The 20,612-nt window shown below is 36.2% G+C and overlaps 1 protein-coding gene across 2 annotated transcripts in view; it reads right to left on the reverse strand.

Moving 5' to 3' along the window:
* LOC123310549 (tyrosine-protein phosphatase 10D) overlaps positions 1–20,612 on the reverse strand; it is a 488,577-nt gene that overhangs the window by 62,424 nt on the left and 405,541 nt on the right. The window lies entirely within an intron of this gene.

The following is a 20,612-nucleotide window of genomic DNA, read 5'->3' on the forward strand; positions in this document are numbered from 1 at the left end:
ATATCGCAATTATGAAAAATATCACTAGAGAATTCTCGATAGAGACCTTGTGGGACGGAACCTCTAACCACAACCCCATCGAATTAACAATAGGAGATGGGCCAAGAAGAGAACTAATGCAAACAAGAGAATACACCGATTGGACGAAATATAGCCATCTGATACAATCGGAGGTAACAGAAATACCGACAATCAACACACCGGAAGACCTAGAAAGAGCAGTTGATAAACTAGAAAAGAATATAATAGATGCCTACAAAAAGAGCACAAAGAAAATAACGAGACCAGCATCGATACATCCACACGGTGATACACCCAGAGAAATCAAAGATCTCATCAGGGAAAATCGGAGACTAAGAAAAACATACAGGCTCAACAAAACAGATATAAATAAGAGAAATCTAAACCGACACAGCCAAGTTCTAAAAAATGCCCTGAAGGACATGAGAACAAATAGATGGAACAAAAGAGTTCAAGAACTAAATACTATCGATCATTCTGCATGGAAAATGCAAAAATGTCTGAGAAGAGAAAAGACTAAAATACCACCTCTCCACGGAGAAAGAGGAATGGCATATACGAATATCGATAAAGCAGAAGCACTGGCGGACTCGATAGAAAGAGAATCGAGAATAAATTGCAGACCTGATGACGATAATGACGAGCTGGAAGATCTTGTAGAGAACAACGAAGAAGAAATAGACGAACCACCAGTAGACGACAAAATAGAAAAACCAACTTCTCCATTTGAAATGAAAGAGATAATCAGAAGCTTGAAAAATAGAAAAGCTCCCGGAAGTGATAAAATAACGAATGCTATGTTGAAGAAATTACCTAGAAAAGGTATAGCTGCTCTCACAAATATTGCAAACGGTATAATGAGGACTGAACACTATCCGGAAAAGTGGAAAACTTCAGAAGTCATAGTGCTCAACAAACCAGGCAAAGATAAGAAATTCCCCCAAAACTACAGGCCGATAAGTTTATTGTCCGCCCTAGGAAAAGTAGTAGAAAGGGTAATCGCTAGGAGGCTTACAGAAGAAACTGAAAATCTGAATCTCATTCCAGCAGAGCAATTCGGAATCAGAAGAGACCACTCAACTGAACAGCAATTACTGAGACTCACAGAATACATAACAGAAGGATTCCAAAATAAACAAGCAACCGGTCTTGTACTACTAGATGTCGCCAGAGCATTCGACAGAGTATGGCATGAAGGATTGATTTACAAAGTGAGATATGCTGGATATTCAATGAAACTGTGCAAGTTGATTAGGAATTATTTGAGGAACAGAAGATTCTACGTGAAAGTGGAAGGAGAAAACTCCACAACCAGATATATGGAAGCAGGGGTGCCTCAAGGGTCAGTACTTGGGCCGTTACTGTATAACATATATATTCACGATATACCAAAATCTCCAAGGACTATGCTGACACTATATGCCGACGACACAGGAATCGCAATGCGACATCGCAAGCCAGAAATTATAGAAGGAATGTTACAAGAAGCTATAGATGAAATAAATGACTGGTGTATTAAATGGAAAATAAAACTCAACGGACAAAAGAGCCAAGCGATATTACTGCAGAAGAGGAGACTAAGAACTACAACAAATCTAGAGGTAGATGGAGAAGAAATCGAATGGAAAAACGAAGCAAAATATTTAGGTATCACCCTAGACAAAGGTCTAACATGGAGAAGCCATATCAAACAAGCCGTTGACAAAACCAAGGCAGCGATGAATATGCTCTACCCGCTGATAGGTAGAAAGAGCCACATGTCAAATGAGACAAAATTGAAAATAATCAAAGCCGTTGCTAGACCGCAACTGACTTATGGATCAGGTGCTTGGGGATTCACGGCAAAGAGCCATATAAGAGAATTCAGGCAACAGAAAACAAGCTACTACGATGTGCCATAGATGCGCCTTGGTTTGTCAGGAACAAACAGATATATCGAGATTTGAAGTGGGAAACCATCACCGAATTTATGAAGAGGAAAGCTGAAAAGTTATTCGAAACAGCGAAGGAACATCCAAACGAAGAACTCAGGAGACTAGTGGACTACGATCCGGAGGAAGACAGAAGAAGAATGAGAATTTACAAAAGGAGACCGAGAGATCAATTGAGGAGAGATTAAAATGAGTACGACAACTTATTAAAACTATACTAAGAAGAGATATCCGAAATGGACGAACATGAAAACCCTAGCACGACAATGTGCAAGAAGAAATCAACCGATTAAGGGATAAATGGTTTATAGGCAAATGCCCGGAACCAACAAAAAGCAGGTTAGGTTTAGTGGGTCGCGAACTCAGGAGAGTGAGTAACCCCACAGTGTTCCCTAGAAATGGGTTCCTCTGGGCGAGAGATAGAGCCCCGTGTTTTCACGGTCGCAGATTCCCCCTGCTATAAAAAAAAAAAAAAAAAAAAAAAAAAAATAGGATGGATCAATATTTGACGAAACATTTGTTGGATATCTGTAACAAAAACGAATTCGTTTGTTCTCCAACGCAGTATTAACGAAAAGTTAAATCGGCCAACAAATTAGGACCAGAATAAAGATGATCATTTATGTAATCATTCAATGCTTTAGCAGAGTCATTGAACACATTTCGCAGTTTAGCAATGGAGTTACTTCGTTTCAGGATCCCATGATGAGGCAACAAGTAACGAACATCAGCAAGATCGTCTTCACTCACCCTCTTCATATGGTTTGAGTCTATATAGTTTTGCATAAATTCCCTGTAAAGACGACCAAATTCAGGATCTTTTTCAAATTTTCGCTCCATTCGTTCCAAAGATCTTTTAGCAATATCATATATACCAGGAAAGCTCAACCTAGACTTATCATCTATCTTGAATGGCAATTGAACTATATAGCGACCATTTGGAGCACGAGAACAAATATTAGCAAAAACGAGAATATTTGAGAAAATTCAAACAAATATTTCCAATATTTATCGGGAAGAATCGATTGAGAATTCCACAACAAAGGATCCCTTATCAGGCCAGATGGTAATAAACGCACATGATGAACGCAGATAACGTGAGCGAAAACATGAATACAACACCAGAAGCCGGGAATATCCCGTCGGCTCAGATGAGTCATACAAGTACGCACGTACAGGATGGTCCGCAAACATCAAGCTATTGTAGAATGTCATCTACAAGTGATGAAGATTTTCATGGATACCCGACCGAAAATTCGAACACTACGTGGCAGTCTGTTAGAACCAAAACCAAAAAACGAAAATTCCACTGTGACTCCAACAACAACACAAAACAGATTCAGCGCCTTGAGCGAAACAAACGAAACAATCGAAAATAATACAAACAAAACTCCCAAACCTCCACCGATATTTGTTTACGGGGTGACAAATTACAATGAAATGGCGAAAAAAATAGAAACTGTTGTGGAACATGGAAAATACTTCACAAGATATTAAGCAGATAATACTATAAAAATTAACTGCGAGCTACCAGACACCTACAGAAAATTAATAAAATTCATGAGAGATTCCAATGTCATACATCACACTTACCAACCAAAAGAAGAACGGGCCTACAGAATAGTCATCAAACATCTCCATCATACAACAGCCATAACCGAAATAAAAGAAGAATTATCAAAAAGCGGACATAAAGTTAGAAATATTCTAAATTGCCTACACAGGGTGACCAAAGAACCACTAAATATGTTCTTTGTCGACCTAGAGCCAGCCGAAAATAATAAAGAGGTCTACAAAATTCAGCATCTTCAGTACCAATCAATACAAATTGAACCACCAAAAAAGGTCAAAGGCATCACGCAGTGCACACGATGTCAACAGTATGGGCACTCCAAATCTTACTGCAACAGACCTCATGTATGTGTTAAATGTGGAGGGGCGCATAACACCACAATGTGCAAAAAGACCAGAGACTCTCCAGCTAAATGTGCACTATGTGAAGGAGCCCATCCGGCAAATTATAAAGGTTGTGAGTTCTACCATAAAATTTTTAAATCAAATAACGCCAATAATCGATTAAACATACAACATAGGCCAACTACACAACAAAATCTTGGAAAAAATCCACTTCAACAAACACTACTGGACAATTATCCATCCTTCAAGACGTCTCAACAGCAAACCAATAATGTACAATACCAACAACAACAACAACAAACCAGAAACTATGCAGATGTTACCAAGAACGGCAAGAACGTATATGTCGAAACTACTAGTGATGTGAGTCATATTATGAGCAGGTTCTTAGATGAGTTTAAAGCCATGATGCAGCAGCTTATTCAACAAAATAGTATGGTACTGAACATGCTAACCACACTTATAAGCAAAATTCACTAATTTTATCAAAAAAGCAGAATGGAATTCCAATGGTCTTCTGCAACATAAGAATGAGGTCGAATATTTTCTCCATCAAAATTCCCTTGATATTCTACTTATCAGTGAAACACACTTCACAGATAAATCATATTTTAATTTAAGAAATTACTCAACATACTGGACCAATCACCCAGACAATACTGCCCATGCTGGTACAGCCATTCTAATCAAGAACACCATTAAACACTATGAAATGCCAAAGTATGAATACAACCACTTGCAAGCAACAGTTTTCAAAGTTCAAACGCTAGCACATGACATAGCGATCGCTGCCGTATATTGCCCTCCAAGGCATAATAAAAAAAAACAGGATTTCAAGGATTTCTTCGAAACTCTGGGATCAAAATTCATAGCTGGAGGCGATTATAATAGCAAGAAAACCCTTTTTTGGTTCAAGACTTACCACAACAAAAGGTAGAGAATTGGCAAAACTCATCCAAGAAGAAAACTATGCCATCCTATCAACTGGTATCCCAACCTATTGGCCAACGGATCCTAATAAAACCCCAGATTTATTAGACTTCTTCATAATAAATGGCATCTCATCCTCCTATATGAGTGTTATACCAAGTTATGAATTATCCTCAGATCACTCCCCTATCATAGCCAACATAAGCAGTCTCATAATCCACAAACAACCAATTCCTCGACTACATAATAGAAAAACCGATTGGAACGAATACAGAAGAACAATAGAAGAAAATATACGACTCAATGTGAGCCTTAAAACCAACAGGGAGATAGATGAAGCGCTGACATCATTTATTGATATCCTTAAAGAAGCTGTGCAGAAAGCCACTACTTCACAACAAACGTACAAAGCATACAATGTTCCAGACGCAATCAAGAGACTCCTGAACCAGAAGAAAAAAGCAAGACAGAATTGGCATCAAACACACTCACAGATAAAACTATCCTAAACAGACTAACAAACCAATTGAAATTCAAAATGAAAGAACACAGAGAACAATCCTTCAAAATTATGTTATGGGGCTCAATAGATATGATGACACAGTGTGGAAACCGATAAAAAATTCAAAAAGGCCAAAAATTCATATAGCACCTATACGCAACTCGCAAGGATCAACACTTCATTGGGCAAGAACGGATGAAGAAAAGTCTAAAACATTTGCTGAACATCTAGCCAGAGTATTCACACCCAATGATAATTTCCATGACGAAGAAATCGAAAGAGAGCTTTTATATACTCCATCAAATGTCACCACCATCAAAAAACTCACATTGAAAGAAGTCCAAAACGAAATCAAATATTTGAATCCAAGGAAAGCAGCAGGAATGGACAAGATCACACCAAAAATGATCAAAGAACTTCCAAAGATTGGAGTATCATTAATGACGCAAATATACAACGCTATTCTAAGACAAAACTATTGGCCTGATCAACTGAAGAATGCTGAAATAATTCTCTTTCCAAAACCAGGCAAAAATCCAAATGATGTCTCCTCATAACGACCAATCAGCTTACTGCCGATTCTGTCTGAAATACTGGAAAAGTTATTACTGCTGAGAATGAAGTCAGATACCAACAACCAAGAAATAATTCCTCAACACCAGTTTGGCTTTAGAGCTCATCACTCCACCACACAACAGATTCACAGAATAAGCCGTGAAATCAGCAAAGCCCTGGAAGACAAAAAATACTGTACATCTGCTTTTTTGGATGTCAGTCAGGCCTTTGATAAAGTCTGGCATCGAGGACTGTTATACAAGATCAAAAAGTGTCTACCGGTATACTATTTCCTATTGATGAAATCTTATCTTACAGAAAGAAGTTTTAGAGTAAGGGTCAACGATAAAGTATCCGATCTTTATCCCATACAATCAGGCGTTCTTCAAGGAAGTGTTATTGGTCCGTTTTTATATTTGGTGTATACAGCAGACCTGCCCACATGTGCTAACACAATAATCGGAACATTCGCAGATGATGCTGCAATACTTGCAACTGACGAAAATCCTGAAAAAGCATCCAATATTTTACAATCGCACCTTGATAAAATACAAGAATGGGTCAACAAATGGAAAATCAAAGTCAATGAGACAAAATCTATGCAAATCAATTTTACGCTTCGAAAAAGACAATGCCCTCCTGTTCAGCTAAATAACATACAGTTACCAGTATCACATAGTACAAAATATTTGGGAATTCACTTAGATAACAAATTAACATGGAAGGAACACGTGGTTAAAAAAAGGAAGCAAATAGACCTGAAAGTTAAAGAGCTGTATTGGCTTATAAGCAGGAAATCTAAATTGTCGCTGGAAAACAAACTTCTCATATACAAAGCAGTCATAAAACTTATTTGGACATATGGTATCGAACTGTGGGGATGTACTTCTAAGTCCAACGTATCTATAGTACAGAGAAGCCAATCGAAAATACTAAGAATGATAGCAAATGCACCATGGTATGTGACCAACCAAACATTGCACGAAGATCTAAAAATACCTTATGTTATGGACGTCATATAGGAAAACAGCCGGAAACACCACGACAAACTACACGGACACATAAACGACCTTCTACAGCCATTGCTAGAACCACACACCACCCGGAGACTCAAAAGGAATTGGCCAGCAGACCTTAAGTAGGATAGAAGGGGTCTTTTCATTGGAGGAGACCCTATAAACCCATTTCAGAGCCTCATGCTCTACAGACATCAGATTCATTTTTTTTCCAGTCCGAGTCATCCGCTTGACAAAGGAAGACGTGCTACAGTGCTCCTAGTGCTATAAAAGAGAAAGCGGAAGAGAAAGTCGAAGTGAAAGTGCCCACTAACAAAGCTACGGAATATTTGATTCCGACTGTGAAGTTTGTGTAGGTTCTGTATTTGTTATCGGAATTTTAATTCGTTAAAATTTTCAAAGTTGGTGTTCATCCGAAGTGTCGAGAAGTTTTTTTGTTGGTACTGCAGAAAACATCAGGTGAGCTTATTTTTCGTATCTTTTTTCTGATTTTTCTCATAGCGTAGAAAACTTTCGGCTTTATACCATAGTTTTATATTAGACTATTTCAGTGAAGATTCCTGAATATTTTATTATTTTCAAATTGTTTGATATTTTGAGATTTTTGAGTATAAAACCATGTCGGAAACCTCAGATAATGAGGGTTCCTACATGGAAGCGACCGATGCTGAAGAATTCAGCGAAGGCGAACACGAGGAGCTTGTAAAGCTCAGAGAAGAAAATGGGCAGTTGAAAGCTCAAATAGTCAAACTGTCTGAAACTGTGTCACAGTTGGTCGGTGAGATGCGCCTCTTGAGGGAGGAAATGACCCGCAATAATATGCCTAAATCTTCCACTTACGCCGCAATCACAAAACCGGTAGCGGGTTCCAAGAATAATTCCCTTATAGGAATTGTTTCACAACCCGAAACAAGGAAAAATGATTCAACGCAGGTCGCGAAGGCCCCAAACGCGCCCCCAACTAAACGCGCGCGAAAAGAAAGCTCCTCTTCTGATGAGGAGACTGTCAAGAAGGCAACGGAAGTGCCTAAAAGAGATAAAATTCCACCCATCACGATGATGGGCACCTCAGATTGGGCAGAGATATCTAAAGCTCTCTACACAAAAAGGATAAACTACAACCGTGCAACTGCAGTTAAAGACGGTATAAAAATCATCGCGTCAACCGTAGATGATTTTAGAAAAATCACAACATTCTTCGAGCAGCATGGTAAAGAATTTTTTACCTACCAAATGGAGGAGGAGAAGAAGATATATGCCGCTATTAGGCATTTACCAATCGACGCTGATCTTGCGTTGATTAAGGACGACCTGATATTCCAGGGAATATCAGACGCTGAGGTGTCCAGAATGACATCCAACAAGACAAAGAAGCCAATACCTCTCTACCTGGTTAAAACCCAGAAAAAGGAAATCTTCGGAGTGAAGCGACTCTACAACCTCTGTATTGTGGTTGAACATAAAAAGAGGTCTGAAAGTCCAAGGCAGTGTTTTAGGTTCCAAAGGTACGGACATGCACAAAACAAATGCTCCTTCCCGTGGAGATGCGTGAAGTGCTCAGGAAGTCATAGCAGCAATGATTGCACACTCACCAGAAAAGGTGAAGAGAGAAATGCCACATGCGTCCTATGTGGAGAAGAGGGCCATCCATGAATGTGCGGTTGATAAACTGGAAGAGATTATATTGAAAGCTTACGAAAAAAGTACGAGAAGAGTGAAGAGACCAGCACCAAGTCATCCGCATGGCGATACGCCTAAAGAAGTAAAAGATCTTATACGAGAAAATCGAAGACTAAGAAGAATATATCGGATGAATAAAAATGATCTGAATAGAAGGAACCTCAACCGACATAGCCAAGTTCTGAGAAATGCCCTGAAAGATCTGAGAACAAGCAGATGGAACAAAAGGGTTCAAGAACTGAATACAATCGATCATTCTGCATGGAGAATGCAAAAAAGCCTACGAGGAGAAAAGACTAAAATTCCACCCCTACACGGGAAAGGGGAATGGCGTATACTAATACTGATAAGGCAGATGCATTGGCGGACTCGATCGAAAGAGAATCGAGAATGAATTACAGGATAGACGACGATAATGAAGATTTGGAAGAACTGGTTGAAGAAAATGATGAAGAAATGGATGAATTACCAGCGGCTGCTGAAATAGAGAAGCCAACATCGCCAAATGAAATCAGGGAAATAATTAGAAGTTTGAAGAAGAGGAAAGCTCCCGGAAGCGATAAAATAACGAATGTTATGTTAAAGGAATTACCTAGAAAAGGTATGGCCGCTCTAACAAATATCGCGAATAGAATAATGAGGACAGAACACTACCCAGAAAAATGGAAAACAGCGGAAGTCATAGTATTCAATAAATCATTTAAAGAGAAGAAGTTCCCACAAAACTACAGACCGATAAGTCTACTGTCGGCGTTAGGAAAAATAGTAGAAAGGATTATCGCCACGAGGCTAAATGAGGAAACCGAAAATCTGAAACTGATACCGCCAGAACAGTTCGGATTCAGAAGAGAGCATTCAACAGAGCAACAATCATTAAGGCTCACAGAGTACATTACAGAGGGATTCCAAAATAAACAAGCCACAGGTCTTGTTTTCCTAGACGTCGCCAGAGCTCTCGACAGAATATGGTATGAAGGATTAATATATAAGATGAGAAGTACTGGATATTCGATCAAAATATGCAATTTGATCCGGAATTATCTCAAAAATAGAAGATTTTACGTGAAAGTGGAAGGAGAATGCTCCACAACAAGAGATTTAGAGGCTGGAGTACCCCAAAGGTCAGTGCTTGGGCCACTTCTGTACAACATATACATTCACGATATTCCGAAGAATCCAAGAACCATGCTAACGTTTTATGCTGACGACACAGGCATAGCAACTCGACACCGAAACCCAGAAGATAGAACGAGTTCTACAAGAAACGATTGACGAAACAAATGACTGGTGCATAAAGTGGAAATCAAGATCAATGGACAAAAGAGCCAAGCAATATTACTACAGAAGAGAAACTGGAAGTTGACGGCGAAGAAATCGACTGGAAAAATGAAGCCAAATATTAAGGAATAACGCTTGACAAAGGACTTACTTGGAAAAGTCATATCAAACAAGCAATCGACAAAACGAAAGCAGCGATGAATAGACTCTACCCTTTAATAAGAAGAAGAAGCCACATGTCGAAAGAGACAAAATTGAAGATAATCAAAGCCGTTGCTAGGCCTCAACTGACTTATGGATCAGTTGCCTGGGGCTTCGCGGCAAAGAGCCACATCAAAAGAATTCAGGCCACTGAAAACAAGCTGCTACGATGTGCAATAGATGCACCTTGGTTTGTCAGGAATAGACAGATTTATAGGGACCTAAAATGGGAAACCATAACGGAATTCATGAACAGAAAAGCAGAGAAATTATTCGAAACAGCGAAAAACCATCCGAATCAAGAACTCAGGAGATTAGTGGACTACGACCCAGAGGAAGACAAGAGGAGAATGCGAATTTACCGAAGGAGACCAAGAGATCAATTAAAAAGAGATTAAAATAACAACAGAAACTTATTGAGAAATTCAATAAAGTGTTAATCCAATAAAGGATAAACACATAAATCCCAGCACGATAATGTGCAAGAAGAAAATCGACTAAGAGACGAACGGTTTATAGGCAAATGCCCGGAACCAAAATTCAAGAAGCAGTTAAGTGTTTTTAGTGGGTCTTGAGCGCAGAAGAGTGAGAAACCCCACACTTGTTCCCCCTCAGGAGAGGGTGGTTCGTCTGATTTGCAGATTTTCCCCCCGCTACACCAAAAAAATAAAAAGACATCAGATTAGCTTATAAAATTTGTATTCTGATTGCTAATGAATAAATGAAATGAAAAAAAAATATTCTATTTCAAGGCATGTCCGAAAAAAATACTCAACTCCAATCTGGATTCAATATTAGGAAGAGAAGAGATGTAAATCATGTTAATATTCAGTAAGCCCTGTGACATCGGAAACTATTATCTGTTGATCAGTGTCACAGAAATCTAACACTGGAAAGCCACACGATAAAGAAACAGGAGCAGCAAAATATTTCTGCCAGGAGTGCCAGAGAAGAGCAACCAAACCACCTGATGGAGAACCTATCAAAAAAATTGTGAATGATTAATCATCATATAAATATTTCCCCGGCAGGAAATTTCATATTATTTGTGAAATTATCAATAAACATACTTAAAATTATTGCCCTTTTCTCTATACAACACATGTTTTTGCTCAAGGAAGGTGAAATGTTTAAAAAAATTCACTTTAACGATAAATTTTTCTCTGTGCAGCCAGAACGCAAAGCAGGGGTCCTTTTATCTTCCCAGATCACGAGTAATTTCAGTGTTTATAAAATCAGACCCTGGCAAATGAGATAATAATGTTGTTTCACACAACTCTCAAGTTTCTTACATTAATAAAAATCAGAAAAAAAAATTTCAGGTGGTTTTTTTTTTATACGGAATCTATTATTTTATCAGCACTTGAAAGTTTCAAGTACGAGAAAAATATAGTTGATTTGATAACATTTTCGAAGTTGATTTCAGTCAGAGACAACCTCTGTTGTTGTCTCTGATTTCCGTACAAAAATTGCTTCAAATTAATAGAAAGTCTATAAATCTACCGACAACCACCCAAAAATGCAACATGGAGGATCAGCGGACTGGTAGAATTCCCGAGTTTACTCGATAACTTGGTTGAAGCGGCAACGTTGATTTATTTTCTACCAGCTACCAGCTTGACGTTTACTACCAGGGACTACTGTTATCTCTATTTTCTACCACCCCCCTCTCTCTCGTGGGTATTCCTCGATGCGGTGAACGGGAAAACCACGTCAAGGCCTGTCCATGTATTATTAGGTCTATGATTCTAATAAATAACCTCAATTCATCATATATATATATATATATATATATATATAATCTTTTGAATGTCAGCAATACATTTTTAGTTATCAAACAATATAGCATATGTATGAGTTTTAGCAAAGGTTAGTGTAACGGGGTACCATACAATTTGGAGTATGATACAAGAGCTTAAGGAAAAACCTCAGTAAAAAAACCCTGTCTCCCCGTGAGAAGTTTAGTGATGACAAATTTGTTTACAGAATAAGCTTTTAATACTGAAGGGCTTCCTTTCCATTGACATAAAAATTTCTTTATCCTCTTTCCATTTCGAAATAATATCTGAAAAAAAGAAACAGGGCAGAAAACGAGAAAGAAAGTGAATACTAAAGCCTTCAACTAAACTTATTCCAAGACTTGATGATGACTGAAGAAAAAATAAATAATCATAGGTACATAACTTGTTTTTCAATTGCATTGGGAGAAATATCATCTCTGCGTCAAAATCCTTCTACTGATCTTGGTGAAGGATCACCCTCGTCGTTAGAAATGCCTTCAGTACTCAAATTTATAATAGCCAAATCTTGCTTTTGACTTGGAGGGTCTTTCGACCAGGTCCAGTCTTCCAAGTGATGATTCTTCTATTCTTCAGTTGTTCGAGGAACGCTACAGGACCCTTATATTGGGGAATCATCTCCCATAGATATACCAGTAGTTATTCGGTAGAAAATTGAAAAAACGGGGAAGAAATTTAAAAAACATCTGACACTTTATTGACAATTTGTCGATATTCATCATGATATCATAGAATATATAATCATAGAATATTATCGAACACAATGTGAAGTGAATAATGATAATGTTTCATCTGAATCTAGACGACTTACATATATTTTAGCTGAATGTTTCCCCAATTAGAAAGATTGGGAATGAAGAGGAGAACAAAGAATTTCCTTCTATTGGGTGACCCAAATAAGTGGTGGCATTTGGGAATTTTATATTAAGGTGAACGAATGCGAAAAATTACTACAGGATTTTCGATGAATGTAAATGTAGGATAAGTTTCAGAAAATTAATTTTTCTATTTTTCATTTGACTTTTCCGATACATTGTAAATGTGTTCAGGGATCTATAAATATACTAGCTGACCCGGCAAACGTTGTTTTGCCATATAAATAATTTCCATGTTGTATCATAAAAAAATAGAAATTAAAAATTTTGTCTAAAAAATAAAATAAAAATTTAGGGGTGGACTACCCCTAACATTTAGGGGGATGAAAAAATAGATGTTGGCCGATTCTCATAGATAGCTGACCCGGCAAACGTTGTTTTGCCATATAAATAATTTCCTAATGATTAAATCACTAAAACGGCTATTAAAATATAAGGGTTGATCGTAGAAGGGTGAAAATTGAGGATTGTATGTATTTTTGTATGTTGTATCATAAAAAAATAAAAATTAAAAATTTTGTCTAAAAAATATTATACAAAAAAAAATTTAGGGGTGGACTACCCCTAACATTTAGGGGGATGAAAAATAGATGTTGGCCGATTCTCATAGATACCGGATAAGCACAAAAAATTTCATCAAAATCGGTCAAGCCGTTTCGGAGGAGTATGGTAACGAAAACTATGACACGAGAATTTTATATATTAGATAATTATTATTATTATATCAAAGTATTAAAAATAAACTGAAATAAATACGAGCCAGTTGTCCTGTTAATTGTTTATTCATGTGAAATTTTTGTTTGGAGGTGTAGATCCTCTTGTCTTGAAACTTCATTTTTCATTTGATTATTTTGACTTCCATTGATGCAAGATGATTTTTGTTGAAGAATTTAACATTCTTGTAATTATCCGTTAATTCCCTCGACAGATACCCATTTCCAGCCACTGCATCAAATGCATTTCATCTTGGGGTTGATTTTTTTGAAATATACATTTGAATGATCTCTTCAACCTTTAGTCAAAGAAGATAACCAACATCAACTCTCCTCAAGCTGCTGCATATTATGTGCCAATATTTCTTGTATTTTCCATACGAATAACTAGATTCGGTATGATTGTATAAACGTCATTTATGTTGGTCACATATTTTCAACTTCATTGTGAGAGTGACAGTTGAGTGAAGAACAAGAAATGATATTCAGTGACCGCGAATGTCGAGTAGGCAAGGGTAGCCGACGGGACCGGCGCTGTAGACAGTCAGTGAATAAAAAGACGTTGAAGAGTTATAGTAGTAGTCGTAGAATAATAAGGAAATTTGTAATAAGTCTAAAATAAAATATCAAAAACGTAAATCATCGTTTAATTGAAGTCAAGCTGTGGTTAAACATCACATGGTGTCAGGTGTGAAAACGAATTTCAGAAGAAATCAAGAAAAGGAAGCATATACTAAAAATGGCCACGCCGTCGTCTCCGTCCACGCCAACATATATCCAAAGCAATCCGATGTATGGTTCAAGTTTACCAACATTAAATTTCTCATCAACGAATCTCGACAATGAATGGAAAAAATGGAAACTGCATTTTTCAATTTTTCTGAAGGCATCAGCACTGGACGAAACAGAAGAAAGCAGGTTAGTGTCCTTACTTCTACACCACATGGGACCTAATGCAATACCCATATTCATGTCCTTTGGAGTTGAGATAGATAAAATCAAATATCAAGATTTAATTCTAAAGTTCGACAATCATTTTTCTCCGAAAAAGAATGTTACTATGGAAAGACATAAATTTTTCAACAAGCAGAAAATCAGACAACAAAATTCCGAGTTCAAAGTCGGAATTTAGTAAAATTCCGACTTTGAAGTCGGAATTTAATTTACTTCGAAACCGATACAGGCTAGATGCACAGGGTGTTGTTCTACGACGACATAGATTATTTCTCCATATATACAGAGGGGAGGGGGCTGGGAGCTCAATGTTATTTTATGGTTACTATTTCAGTACTGGAGTGGGGGGAGGTTGTGCCCAACCTTACCTCTACCTGTCTACGACCATAATTTCATAATTATTCAAAAACATGGACCTAATGACAATTATCTCCAATAAAATACATCAAGTTCGATATTTTTTAAAGAACAACGTGTTTATTTTGTGAAATCTGAATCCTCTCATGAATATCTCAGCATATTCGGAAATGAACCAATTCGTCATAGAGCTGCCTATGTGAGGTTTTCTCACCGTTGTAATGACCTCTTCATGTAAGAAATATCAAAGCACACCGGGTGTACCTCGGGGTGTACTGATTTCTTGTACATTGGGATAGCCTCACGAGTACATATGAGAAGGAAATTTTTTCATAAAATATCCGGAATATACCTAAAAAACAGTTATGTCTAAAAAAATATTCATGTCATGTTATGTCTGTAGAAGGTTATCTTATCATTGTTATGACCTCTCATAGAAGAAAACTCAAATAATAATGTACACCCTGTGTACATAATTATTCATTCATCATAAATGTGGGAACACTTTGTGTTATACGAATTTGAATATTTGTAGAAAAGCAAACTGTAATACAGGAACAAATATACGTCGTCGTAGAACACCCTGTAGAAGTTCGGAACTGAATAAAATTCCGAGTTTGAAGTCGGAATTTAGTAAATTCCGACTTTGAAGTCGGAATTTAGTTAAATTCCGACTTTGAACTCGGAATTTTGTTAAATTCCGACTTTGAACTCGGAATTTAACTAAATTCCGACTTCAAAGTCGGAATTTAAGGAAAAATATTTTTAAAATATTATGTGGCCCTTCTACGCTTTCGTAGACAATAAATGATTTCATCATGCAACTTCGCAATTTGGCAAGAACCTGTGAATTCAAGGAAGCAGAAAATATAATTAGAGACATACTCATTTGTAACTTACACTCACGGTTCTCATTCATCAAGGAAAGACTTCTGGAATTGGGGGACGTGAAATTGGAAAAAACAATTGAAACAGCTCAGAACCTAGAAACAAGTCGACAACATCTTCAAGAGCTGGAGTCGCAGAGTGTTGTACTACAAGTCAAGTCGCAGCCCAAGAAAACCAACGACAGAAGAGGAAAGAATTATGGTCGACCAGGTAGCAGGGTTTCAGATCAGCAAAGGAACAAATGTCCAAGATGTGGTCAGGTACACCATCACAAATGTCCAGCAACAGGTCAAATTTGCAAAAAGTGTGGTAAACCCAATCATTATGCCATCATGTGCAGATCGGCTCCACAAAGCAATGGAGGTAACTATGTTTCAAGGCATAATAATGTAAAGAATATTGAATATTTGGAAAATTCAGAAGAAAATTCTCTTTTTGTTGGTAAAATTACAAGTAATCAAAATGTCAATTCATGGGACATCGTGATTTTGGTCAATGATTGTAATTTAAATTGTCAGATAGATACTGGTTCCCAAGTTAATATCATATCTAAAAATACTTTGAATTTTCTAAAATTACCTTTATCCAAAATTCAACAGTCGAGTGCACAATCAATGTCATATTGTGGAAACAAAATACCAGTCTTAGGAAAAATCTCTATTAGTTGTAAAATACCGTTAGACAAAACATATGAAATTAATTTTCTAGTAACTGAATTAAATCAGAAAACTATCTCAGGTCTCAAAACGAGTGAAGAATTAGGTTTGATAAAGAAACTATTTACCACTAACGATAACACTTTGTCAAATAATTTTGATCAGAATATTTTAGTCAAATATAAAGAAGTCTTTGAGGGAATTGGCTTATTACCAGGCGAACACAAAATAAATATTGAACAAAATGTTGAGGGACACGTAGATCCACCAAGAAAAATACCTTTTAAATTAAAAGAAAGATTTAAAGGCAGAGCTTGATTTTATGGTTAGAAATGGAATCATTGAAAAAGTAAAAGAACCTTGCAAGTTTGTCAGTTCATTAGTTTGTGTAGAGAAACCAAATAAAAATTTAAGAATTTGTCTAGATCCGAGATATATAAATAAACATATTATTAGACCCAAGCGTAACATACCCACATTAGAATCATTGACATCTGAACTAAGTGGCTCTAAATATTTTTCTGTATTTGATGCAAGCAATGGATTGTGGTCGTTAAAGTTAGATAAGGAAAGTTCAAAATTAACAGCTTTCAATACTGAGTTCGGAATATATCGCTTTCTAAGAATGCCATATGGAATTACAACAGCATCAGAAGAATTTCAACATGCTCTTCAGAATTTATTACTAGACATCCCTAATTTGGTCGTTTACATTGATGATATTTTAATACATACTGAATAAGCTGAAACAAAGGAAGAACATGATAGAATTGTAATAATGTTTTTAGAAAGGGTTAAAACTATTGGTCTAAAACTAAATAAAGGCAAAACACAATTTTGTCAAAAATCGGTCAAATTCATGGGTCAAATAATAAGTACACAAGGGTTAAGTCCGCAAGAATCAAAAGTAAAAGCGATAGAAGATATGTGTCCACCAACAAATGTGAAGGAACTTCAGAGATTTTTAGGTTTTGTAAATTATTTGGGTCAGTACAATCAAAATCTCAGTCAAAAAACAACCAATTTAAGATTGTTATTAAAGAAAAACGTACCATGGCATTGGAATCCAAATCATCAAAATGAATTTGAAAATTTAAAACAAATAATTAGTTCGGAACCTGTCTTAACTTTTTATGATGTCAATAAAGAATTAACACTATCGGTAGATGCTTCTCAAGACTCAATGGGAGCAGCATAGCAGCATAATAAACCACCTATTGCCTATGCGTCTAAAAGTATGAATGAATCCCAAAAAAGATATAGTCAAATAGAAAAAGAGCTTCTAGCCATTGTTTTTGGTTGTGTGAAGTTTCATAGATATATTTATGGACAAAAAGTAAAAGTAGAAACTGATCACAAGCCATTAGTTGCCATATTTAACAAAAATTTATCAGATATACCACAAAGACTTCAACGAATGATGCTCAAAATGCAACAATATGACTTGATTGTAAATCATGTACCGGGAAAAGAAATATATTTAGCAGACACATTAAGTCGAGCTAAATTTGAAAAAGACCAAAGTCACGATGAAACTGATAAAATACTAGTCTAGTCTGAATGATCAGTTAAGAATTCATGCCAATTTTCTTATCAATTCTCTTAATGCTACTGGAAATAAATTAAATGAAATAAGGGCAGAAACACAAAAAGACTTTACACTAACTAAGATTATAAGTTATATAAAAAATGGATGGCCTAGTAGAAAATCCAATGTATCAGATGATGTTAAACAATATTATAATTATAAAGATCAATTACATGTTATTGATGGTATTGTATTCAAATTGAATAGCATTGTAATACCTCAGTCAATGCGTAAAGAAATGCTTAGACATATGCATGAAGGTCATTTAGGCATAGTCAATACTAAAAATTTTGTTAGAGGTATTATATTTTGGCCATGCATGAATAGTGAAATTGAGAATTATATACAGAATTGCCAAAGTTGTCTTAAATTTAGAAAAAATAATACTGCCCAACCTCTAATGCCACATGAAATACCAGACATTCCATGGCAAAAGGTAGGAGCTGATATTTTTCGGTTTGAATCGAAATATTATATTATTATTGTAGATTATTACTCAGAATATTTTGAAATTGCTCCAATTAATTCATTCAATAGTCAAACTGTTATAACTCAATTTAAAAGCATTTTTTGTCGTCATGGAATTCCAATTCAACTAATATCAGACAATGGCCCACCATTTAATTCAATAGAATTTAAAAGATTTTGTGAAAAATGGAATATTAAACATATTACATCTAGTCCACATTACCCTAAGAGTAATGGACTTGCTGAAAGAACTATAGGCACAGTTAAAAATATTTTCAGAAAATGTAAGGACTCAGGCTCTGATGTATATTTGGGTTTATTAAATTTTAGAAACACCCCGAAAGCTGATGGCATTGCCTCACCAGCAAAACTTTTAATGTCAAGAAATCTTCGTTATCTAATACCCAGTTCTACATCGAGCTTGAGACCATCAGTAGTACCATATGCTGGAGAAAGACAAAAAATAGTAAATAGACAAGAGAGAGTGAAACACTATCATGATAGAAAAGCAAAGTACCTACCCAAAGTAGAAGTTGGAGAAAATATTCTATTCAAACATAATCCCAAGTCTAATTGGATACCTGCTATAGTTGTCCAAGAAATAATTCCTGGACGTAGTTTCAAAATAAAAACACCAGAAGGTGTACTTTTTCAAAGAAATAGGGAACATTTGCTAAAGCGAAATAATTATACTCCAAATAGTGTTCCACCCTCACCTAATTCAATTCATAATCAGTCAGATAATTTGTACAATAGACCACGTAGAAATATTAATAGACCGAAAAAATTTAAGGATTATATAAACTATTAAAAGGGGAGATGTGAGAGTGACAGTTGAGTGAAGAACAAGAAATGATATTCAGTGACCGCGAATGTCGAGTAGGCAAGGGTAGCCGACGGGACCGGCGCTGTAGACAGTCAGTGAATAAAAAGACGTTGAAGAGTTAAAGTAGTAGTCGTAGAATAATAAGGAAATTTGTAATAAGTCTAAAATAAAATATCAAAAACGTAAATCATCGTTTAATTGAAGTCAAGCTGTGGTTAAACATCACATTCATATTTTCCGAAGTGATTCGACGTTGTGATAAAATACGTAATTACGTATTTTATCACAACGTCTCAGTAATTACTGAGACTTTTACGTAGAACAGACAACATAGCGCTGATTTAACACCCAAAAATGTTTTGACAAGCGTCATAACCTCACATTTTCGTACTATACAGAGTGGAATGTGTCAATTGTCCATGGCCAATCGAATGCTAAAATAAAAGTGTATGCGGTATACATGTCTATGGAGAGTAGAGAGAAGGAGAACGATCGCTGCTTTGTGACCATAGATTTTTTGTCCCCTAAAATATGTACCAATAGGGTAGTTCATGCTTTTGCCAACAGGTGCGCTGGACATCACGGGATGGCGAAATTTTGATTCAAACTAATTGTAGTTGGTTGAGTGAATTGTCTTCCTGGTGACAGATGACTAGAATATTATTGTTTTCAATTTTTGGTAAGAGAACAACCATGGTGAAATGTTGAAGAGTGAGCTAGTGTAAGAGTGTTTTGACATCTGAAAGAAAAGGAGAATAACATTTCCGAGTGCATTTTTGAGAGAAAATTGGAAAAAATCTTACCTCGAGAATCGACTCGGAATCAATTTGTGTGTCAGGAGCACTTTTGAGATGAAGATATCAAAAAGGTGATGGATTCGTTATGAACGAAATCGAAATTGTCATCCCTCGTGAGGAGTGGACTCTTCTGAATAAGAATATCTAACCAATAAAACTACATGGTTCAGAAGTAGATATTCTTGAAGAATTTTGTTGGCATATAATATATCGTTTATAATAGTTCTCAGCTGAGTATTGGAAACAGAATCTACTCTAATACCTGAGTTTTAAATCTGAGATTGCTACCTTTTGTTGTCTTGATGTGTACTACTCCTCACTGCGAATGTATATATAATTTTGAAGATTACAGTAAACCAACTAACATACCTTTTTTCAATAAACAAAATGATAAACGAACGTAGGTAAAGAATTTTTGATCAGTGATTTCTTTCATTCATTATGAATGAATAAAGCTGATAACATAGTCCCCTTTATAATAAGACTTGTATTTTATTGCATATAATTCAGAGAACTCATATTTAATATATATTTGAAGGAATGTATTTGAAAAATCATCAGAAAAACCACGATAAAAAAACCTTAAATAAAATGAAGGCTGTTCATTTAAAATTGTCGCTAAAATCTCCACCCCTTATCGATAAACGTAGCGATCGCAGC

Source organism: Coccinella septempunctata, chromosome 3 (assembly GCF_907165205.1).
Source record: "Coccinella septempunctata chromosome 3, icCocSept1.1, whole genome shotgun sequence".
Classification (NCBI taxonomy): Eukaryota; Metazoa; Arthropoda; class Insecta; order Coleoptera; family Coccinellidae; genus Coccinella; species Coccinella septempunctata.